The 9,111-nt window shown below is 40.1% G+C and overlaps 1 protein-coding gene across 1 annotated transcript in view; it reads right to left on the reverse strand.

Moving 5' to 3' along the window:
* DCDC2 (doublecortin domain containing 2) overlaps positions 1-9,111 on the reverse strand; it is a 556,437-nt gene that overhangs the window by 133,148 nt on the left and 414,178 nt on the right. The gene's annotated exons all lie outside the window — the stretch shown is intronic.

Consider the following 9,111-nt stretch of genomic DNA (forward strand, 5'->3'; position numbering starts at 1 on the left):
GAGGTGCCTGAGGTTTACATAACAAAAAACTGTCTAACAAACAGGGAGGGCCATGGACTCACCGTGTCAAGAAATACATACATTTATCAGGTAAGCATAAATTGTGTTTTCTTTCGAATGACACAGTGAGTCCACGGAATCATCAATTACTGTTTGGAATCAATACCCAAGCTAGAAGACACAGATGATACAGGAGGGCAAGACAGGTAACCTAAACCGAAGTCACCACTGCTTGAAGAACCTTTCTCCCAAAAGAAGCCTCAGCCGAGGCAAAAGAAAACACATCTTGAAAGACCTGAAAAGTTTACAACCATCACCCGAAAGTGGATTTGAACCCTGGACCTTCTTCTTGCAAGCCCAGTGAGCTAGCCACAAAAACACAACATAACATTCAACTTTATAGAATTAAGAAAAATTGTGTAAAGATGACCAAGTCGCAGCCTTACAGATCTCTTCTACAGAGGCCTCATTCTTGAAGGCCCAAGAAAAAGACACCGCCCTGGTGGAATGAGCTGTAATTCTCTCAGGAGGCTGCTGTCCAGCAGTCTCATATGTCAAACGAAAACACTTCTCAACCAGAGAGAAAGAGAAGTGGCAGAAGTTTTCTGACCCTTACGTTTACCAGAAAAATCAACAAACAATGCAGAAGACTGACGAAAGATCCTCGTAGTCTGCAGATAAAACAGCCAGCACAACATCAAATTGTGCAACAAATGTTCTTTATGAGAAGAAGGATTAGGACAGAGAGAAGGGAAACAATTTCCTGGTTAAAATTCCTGTCCCCTTTGGAAGAAAGCCAAATTTGGTACGGAGAATTGCCTTATCTGCATTAAATATGAGATAAGAAGAATCACACTGCAAGATTGAAAGCTCGGAAACCATCCGAGCAGAGGAAATAGCAATAAAAAAACTAAATTTTCCAAGATAAAAACTTAATATCTATGGAAAGCATAGGCTCAAACAGGGCCCGTTATAAAAGTTTAAGAACCAAATTAAGGCTCCAAGGTGGAACAACTGAATTAAACACAGACCTGATTCTGAACAGAGTCTGACAAAAGGATTGGACATCTGACCTCTAAGGGTAGTGACAGATAACCCCTCTCTGGAGAAAAAAATAAAATCCTTGGAATCCTACCTTACTCCAAGAATATCCCTTAGAAGCACACCAAGAAAGATATTTACACCATATCTTATGGTAAATCTTGATAGTGACAGGCTTACGAACCTGCATCATGGCCTCAATGACCGACTCAGAAGATCAACGCTTAGCTAAAAGCAAGTGTTCAATCCCCGATCAGTCAGCTTAAGAGAAACAAGGTTTGGATGGAGGAAGTGCCCCTGAAGAAGAAGCTCCCTCCTCAACCGAAGTCTCCACTGAGGTAGAGATGACCTATCTACTAGATTCGCATACCAGATCCTGCAAGGTCACGCAGGAGCTATAAGAATCACAGATGCTCTCTCCTGCTTGATCCGAGCGATGACTCATGGAAGGAGAGCAAATTAAGGAAAAAGATAAGCACACCTGAAGTTACAAGGAACTGCCAGGACGTCCATCAGACCAGCTTGAGGATCCCTTGACTTGAGCCGTATCTTGGGAGTTTGGCGTTCTGACGAGACGCCATGAGATCCAATTCTGGTAACCCCCATTTGGTAGTTAACCTGGAAAACACTTCAGGGCGGATCTCCCACTCCCCGGGATGGAAAGTCAGTTTGCTCAGAAAACCGCTTCCAATCATCTACTCCTGGACAGTGGACAGGCGACAGACAATAATTGAGAGCCCACTGAACAATCCAGAAAACCTCCAACCAGGCTAAGACACTCCTAGTGCCTTCCTAGTGGTTGAAGAAATCATTCAGGGGATATTGTCCAACTAGAACCCAGCTAAGGACAACTGAGGCCAAGCCATCAGAGCATTGTAAATCGCTCTCAACTCCAAGATAATAAAGAGGAGAACAGACCCTTCCGATCCATAATCCCTGCATCTAAATACAAGACTCAAACTGTTTTCCAGCTCAGCAGGATGGTTCCAAGCACACATCACCCAGGAATGTCTCTAAAAGCATGCGTCCTGGGACAGATACTCCCGAGAACTACTACGGAAGAGAATCACTTGTCGATTGATCTAGATCTATCTCTGAGACATATCCGATGTTGGGAAATGGCAAAAGGATTAAAGTCCAATATCACATTAGACCAATTACTTCATATTAAATCATCAAACGATGAATAAAAATCAACTGCAGCAAGATCCAAACTCCCAACCTGCTGGTTGCAAGAATGGTTACGTTATTTACCAGACAAGAGCTCACAGTTAGCCGATCAGTAAATTGCAGAGAAAGGGAAAAGAATAGATCTTGAAAATAAAACTTCGGAAAGAAATTTTCTCCTAAGCAGAGAAACTATAAGGATACCCTAAATCACCCTTTTGGATGAAACAAGAGGGCTCTTATCCAGATTCATTTCCCATCCATGAGAAAGAAAATTTTACAAGATCTCCAGGAAAGGGAGTCAGCTCAAAGAAGGATGAGCCTGAATCATAACTTGTTCAGAAAAGCACCATGCAATACTCCAAGACCTAAAAGTCTTTCTAGGAAAACAAGCCTCAGAAACTTGAGAAGATCCCAAAAAATGGGAACAAAATACACATTCCTCAGGTCTATGTTCAATATGAACAAGCCCTCTCGAATAAAAGGAGAATTGATATTATTTGAGGTTAGACCCTGAGAAAGGAAAATACCCAGATTCTGTTCCCAGACTGGGATAGGAGCTATCACAGAGAGGAAGGTCCTGAACCCAGTTACAAGGAAAAGCTCTCCACAGATCTGACTTACAGACACTCTAGACGGCCTGGGAAGAATCTTAAATTGTACTATAAAAGACCAGACTGATCCATTTAGTCTTGCTCTAGGCATATGGTAGAAAAAAAACTTTCTCCACCCTTAACCAGGAAAACTCTGCCAGATCCTTGAAGGACAAACAGAAGCATTGATTAGGATGAACATAAAATATTGAACCTGCAACTGCAGGACTAAAAGCTTAAACTGTACTATTAAGCCCCATGTAGGTTTCTCAGCTGACCAGGTGTCAGCTACGATGACCGGCAGCTAGTACAGCAAGTCTAAAAGACAAGGAATTGCTCAAATTGAACAGTAAACCCTCTAGCTTTTATCCATGGATCTGGAAGGAGCAACTACCCTCCCTGAAGTAGAGCACTTCAGCAACAGATGAAGGAATTACACTGGCCGAATCTGAGCCCTTCACCTAGCTACCGGTGAATCCCTCACCAGACCAGACCCCTTCCACAAAGAATCTGAGAATTTTTTAAAAAAATCTCGATTTTTTAAGATTGACGACAGGCATATCGAAGTTGCTCAAAATAGCCAAAACCTCCTTTAACCATGCATGAAGGTGTAAATCTGAAGGATACTACTTCAGTAACAATTAATAATGGAATTATACTGATCGTATCTGAGATTTCACCCTCAGATCCTACTGGCGGATCCTCCTCATCAGTCCTATGAGGAAGGTGAGCAGTAGCAGAAACCTTACTAACAATCTCTAATGTTCCTCCAGCAATTTTACCTAAGGATAGGAAAAACAAATAATGCCAAAAGTACCCAACAAATACCTGAGTAGCAAATTCTGCACGCAAGTAACTCCTCAAGGAGATAACGAAAAAATGCAGGGCACTGCAGATGACGTATAGAGGCTTGGGACGAAAAAAGAGAAACTGTGTCATTGCTCAGACAGATTCATCCTGAGAGACATAGGCTCAGAAGTCACGCGTTCTCTCTATCTCAAGAGATCCAGCGAGACACTAAAAAAATATTATAATAGTGTCTTTTGCAAACAAAAACGGAGATCAAATGCAACTGTTACTTTAAGTAGCACAGATGAATATTGTACACTAAATATGAGAAAAATAGTATAGTATCAAGGAGAGGGAGCTATTAAATAATAAATTATAAATTATGCTCCCATATCTCTTTATAAAAATGTTTCCAAACATAATACCCCAAAACACAGGACAGATGATATTGTATATTAAATAAGAGTATATATAGTAGAATCAGGGAGAGGAGGATATTAAATAATAAATCATTTATGTTCTCAATCGTATTTTAATAACAAAAAAGTTCCCCATAAACTTTTATAAAAATGTCTCCACACAGGGCCATGCTATCTCACACAAACGGACTGAGGAAATGGCAAAACAACTCCATTCTCAACCGGAGCATACTAAGTTGCAGGATCACAAGTCCTGGAGAGGAATCAACATGGCGCCACATCTCCCTCACAGTGAAGGAGGCGGGGACACTTAAGTCGAATGGTAATGAAGCGCAAACATTTTTCTAGCATTGCGCTTCATTAATCAGTTGAAGATACTATCAATGTCTCAAACCCCCCCCCCCCCCGAAAAAACAGTGAAAAACACATACATCAAGATTCCTTTCCCCACATTGAGCGCAATTGAAGCACACAGTCACACTACACTGTCATTAACCCCATAGTAGCCTCTAAAATGATACATATGAGCCCAAATATAAATACAGGGGATTCTATATTAACCCCTAGTCTCCTGTCACCATCAAGTGCCTGCCTACTGCCTCAGATATCCTTCTAAAGGATATATATGTCCCATATAAGTTGCAGAGAGGGAGCTACTTTCAACCCTTTTTAGTGCCTGTCTCCCACCCCGGAAGATGAAAAGACACTTACTTGCATTCTAGGAGGACGATTAACAAGGCATGAGAGGATGCCACTCCTCACAGAGAACTGTGTAAAAAGGAATGAACAGAGTAAGCCTACTCTGGTATTCTGACATAGGGCAGCAATCTGTTAGGAAAACGCAGGAAAGCCCACTTCACAAGTTCCTAACTGCTTTAAAGCTACCACAGCCCTGCTGAAGAGACTAACGTGGAGTACAACTATACCCAAATTGTGATAGAAGATCAGAGCAATCCTGCCCTGACTTCAAAATATGAAAATCTTGATAGAAGAATCATAATTGGACACCTAATTATTTCACCTCTTTCTTGCACTAGAGGCAAAGAGAATGACTGGGGTTTGTGGGAAGGGAAGTGATACTTAACAGCTTTGCTGTGGTGCTCTTTGCCTCCTCCTGCTGGCCAGGAGTGATATGCCCAACAGTAATTGATGATTCCATGGACTCACCGTATCATTAGAAAAAAAGATCTATCATCGGTTGCATCTCTCACTACAGAGTTCCAAACTGCTTCTGGAAACATCAGCACACAAACTGTTCACAAGCTTCACATCAACATGCACAATGTCAAGCGTCAGCTGGAGTGGAGCAGTGAAAATATGTTCCTGGAGTGATAAATCATGCATCACTATCTGGCAATATGATGAAAGAATCTGTGATACTAGGAGAATGCCAACTACCAGAATGCATAGTGCCTATTGTAAAGTTTGGTGGAGGAGGGATAATGTTCTAGGGCTGTTTTTAAGTTCCATCTTAATGCTCCAAGATACAAAGAACTTTTAGACAATTGGGTGCTTTCAACTTTGGGGCAACAGATTGGGGAAGGCCCTTATCTGTTCCAGTATGATGTGCCCCTGTGCAGAAAGTGAAGTTCATAAAGACATGAGTTTGGTGTGGTGGAACGCGAGTAGCCTGCACAGAGCCCTGACCGCAAAACCACTGAACACCTCTGGGATGAACTGGAATGCCAATTGCAAGCCAGACCTCCTCCAACATCAGTTACTGACCTTTAAAAATGCTCTGATGGCTAAATAGGTACAAATTCCCATAGATACACTCCAAAATCTTGTGGAAAGCCTTCCCAGAAGAGCTGTGGCTGTTATAACTACAAAGGGGGGTCAACTACATATAAACAGGTGTAATGGTCAGGTGTTCCATACCTTTGGCCATATAGTGAGTGGGTGTATAAATATATATATATATATATATATATATATATATATATATACAATAATGGGGGAAAAAAACGAATCCTCCCTCCAAGGTCAGCCATCTGGGTGCAGCAACGCTAATAACAAGGCCCAAAACAAAGTTGCACTCTCAGGATATTTTCACAGCAAAAGGTCAGCTTTATTGGATGATGTTTCAGAGATGTAAACTCTCTTTCATCAGATCAAAAGTGTACATACATAGTGTGAATCACAGATTAAATAGTGTAACCAAAATATGAGTCATAACAAAATCACACCTACCCCCTCTCAAAAATGTGTGCCTGTGTGTGTCCTGGAACGCATCTGCGTCCACCAAATAGGAAGTCGCAGGACATACACTTCCTGTTAAGTCAATATAAACAAAAATGCTCAAAATACACTAAATACAAGCATCATATGTGACTATATAATCGGATACTGATTTGCAAAATTAAATAGCATCCTAGCAACTTGTGAATAGGCCCCAAGAACTATGTGCATAAACTACAAAAAATCGTCAAACCGGAAGTCCTGGTAATGTCACTTCCGGTATCGTCAAAAAAAAGTGATTCTATAAAAAATAGTGCAAATAAGTGTAATACTAGTTCTTAGGATTATACACATCTGTAAGTACACAATATTAACCAATATAAACAAAATTTGTGTCATGTTAAACAAATTGTTTACAACTTTTAACTACGGTGTTACGATGGCAACACAACAAACTGGTTCCAGAGGTGAACGTAGTTACCATTATCATTTTGTTCCCCTCTTTACTTTCTTTGCTTTTATTAATCAGCACTTCCTGGGTTTGCTCCTGCACTTCTTAAAGGATCGGTTTAATCACCCTGGGTTTATAACCACTTTGGAGGAACCTTTCTTTTGTCTCCTTGAAAAAGTGCAGGAGCAAACCCAGGAAGAGCTGAATAACTACGTTCACCTCCGGAACCATTAATACTGGCAAGATCCTTAGGAGAAACTGGTCTATTCTATCATTTAACCCAAAATTTTGCTTCAGTCAAGAACTGACACCTCTGGTGGGATACAGGAGGAATACGAATTTGCAAGATTTATTAGTGAAAACGGACCCGCAACAGTGCTATCGAAAGAAAAAACAAGTAAACATAAAGGGCAGTTACAGATATCTGATGAGTGATGTGTAATGGCTTGATTTCAACAAAGAGGTTTCATCATCCACATACCAATGCAACATATAACATCAGGCATTCTATAACCTGTACCACCACACATGTGGTATATCTACTGGTATGCCCATGTTCCATGTTCTATGTGGGCAAGACGAAGGGTACCCCCTGAGAACGAATGGCTAATCATCAACTGGGGATCCGCCAGGCATTACTTAAAGGCTCCTCGGACCAACCAGTGGCATGACACTGTGCAGAGAAGAATCATGCAGTCTCTTTAATTAGATATACTCTAATTGATCATGTGCCAAAACTGGACCGAGGTGGTGACCGGGACAGACTCCTACAGACCAAAGAGGCACAATGGATCTGTTGTCCAGGCACCATGTCCCCGGGGAGTATGAACTCTGTACTGGATTTCAAAGTGTTACTATAATCTGTTACATACCTGTGTATAGTTAGGGTGGTGTGCCTTATGATATGAGTGGGTCAGCAACACTCGGTGGGTGCCGTTGGCTCACATATATATATTATAGGAGAGACCTTGTACAGTGGAGGATATTGACTGGCATGTCACTCATAGTTGCCCACAATACCTAGCATTATTTATCACCCTCTTACCAGATGATACCCTTATGTTTGAAATCTGTGGGGCACACCAAGCGCGATGGGCTTGCAGAAGTCGATACAAGACCAACATCATATGCAAATTGAAAGGATCTGTTGGGACAGTAATTACAGTCTACAGTTAACCCATATTTCAAGATAAAAAGTGAAGATATTATGCTTGTGATGTGTGATATATGGAGCTTATCCGGATGGATAAGTTGAAAACAAGTTGAAGAGGAGATGCAGTGCTGACCTTCCGTGTAATGTGGAATTTCCAAAAAAGATAAACCACCCGTTATTGGGTGACATTACTGTTTGAACCTGTATATATGTGATTCAACTGTTTTGCTATATGTGTGGTGATTTACCAATAGTATTTTTTATTTTGTAATATATTAGTAATAAGGCGATTTCTCTTGGATATTCCAAACCTGGAGCATGAATTTACAATATGGATTAGTACCTTATATAGGGTATGGGGACCATATATGCCTGGGTTTGGTATTTTCATGATTCACATAGAAATATGATGTCATGTTGGATATTTGAATATGTTTTTCACAAGACACATTAATATGTAATATATTTTGTTTGTTGTGTTGCCATGGTAACACCGTAGTTAAAGGTTGTTCATAATTTGTTTAACATGACACAAAGTTTGTTTATATTGATTAATATTGTGTACTTACAGATGAGTATAATCCTAAGAACTAGTATTACAGTTATACCGGAAGTGACATCACTAGGACTACCAGTTTGACGATTTTTTGTTGTTTATGCACATAGTTCTTGGGGCCTATTCACAAGTTTCTAGGATGCTATTTAATTCTGCAAATCAGTATCCAATTATATAGTCACATATGATGCTTGTATTTAGTGTATTCAGAGCATTTTTGTTTATATTGACAAAAACGGAAGTGTATGTCCTGCGACTTCTGGTTTGGTGGAACGTAGATGCATTCCAATACACACACAGGCATGAATTTTTGAAAGGGGGGTAGGTGTGATTTTGTTATGACGTATTTTGGTTACACTATTTAATCTGTGATTCACACTATGTATGTACACCTTTGATGTGATGAAAGAGAGTTTACATATCTGAAGCCTCATCCAATAAATGAATATATCCTGAGAGTGCAACTTTGTTTTGGGGCTTATACATATATATATATTACTGATGTTTGTCTGAAACCCCGCAAGTGCGGACTGCATACCGGCACCCTGGTTGTTTTCATTTTCGGTTAATGAGAGTGCAGTTCCTAACATTTCTGTGTATGTATATATATATAAATATATAAATATATATATATATATATATATATATATATATATATATATATATAAAAAAGATAAGGAGAGAGATGGTAACACTCACAATATGTATCAGCAATATAAGCACTCTTATTAGAGATTACTGTTGGTCCCGGGACTTCCGTCCAG

Source organism: Bombina bombina, chromosome 5 (genome assembly GCF_027579735.1).
Source record: "Bombina bombina isolate aBomBom1 chromosome 5, aBomBom1.pri, whole genome shotgun sequence".
In the NCBI taxonomy this organism is placed as follows: Eukaryota; Metazoa; Chordata; class Amphibia; order Anura; family Bombinatoridae; genus Bombina; species Bombina bombina.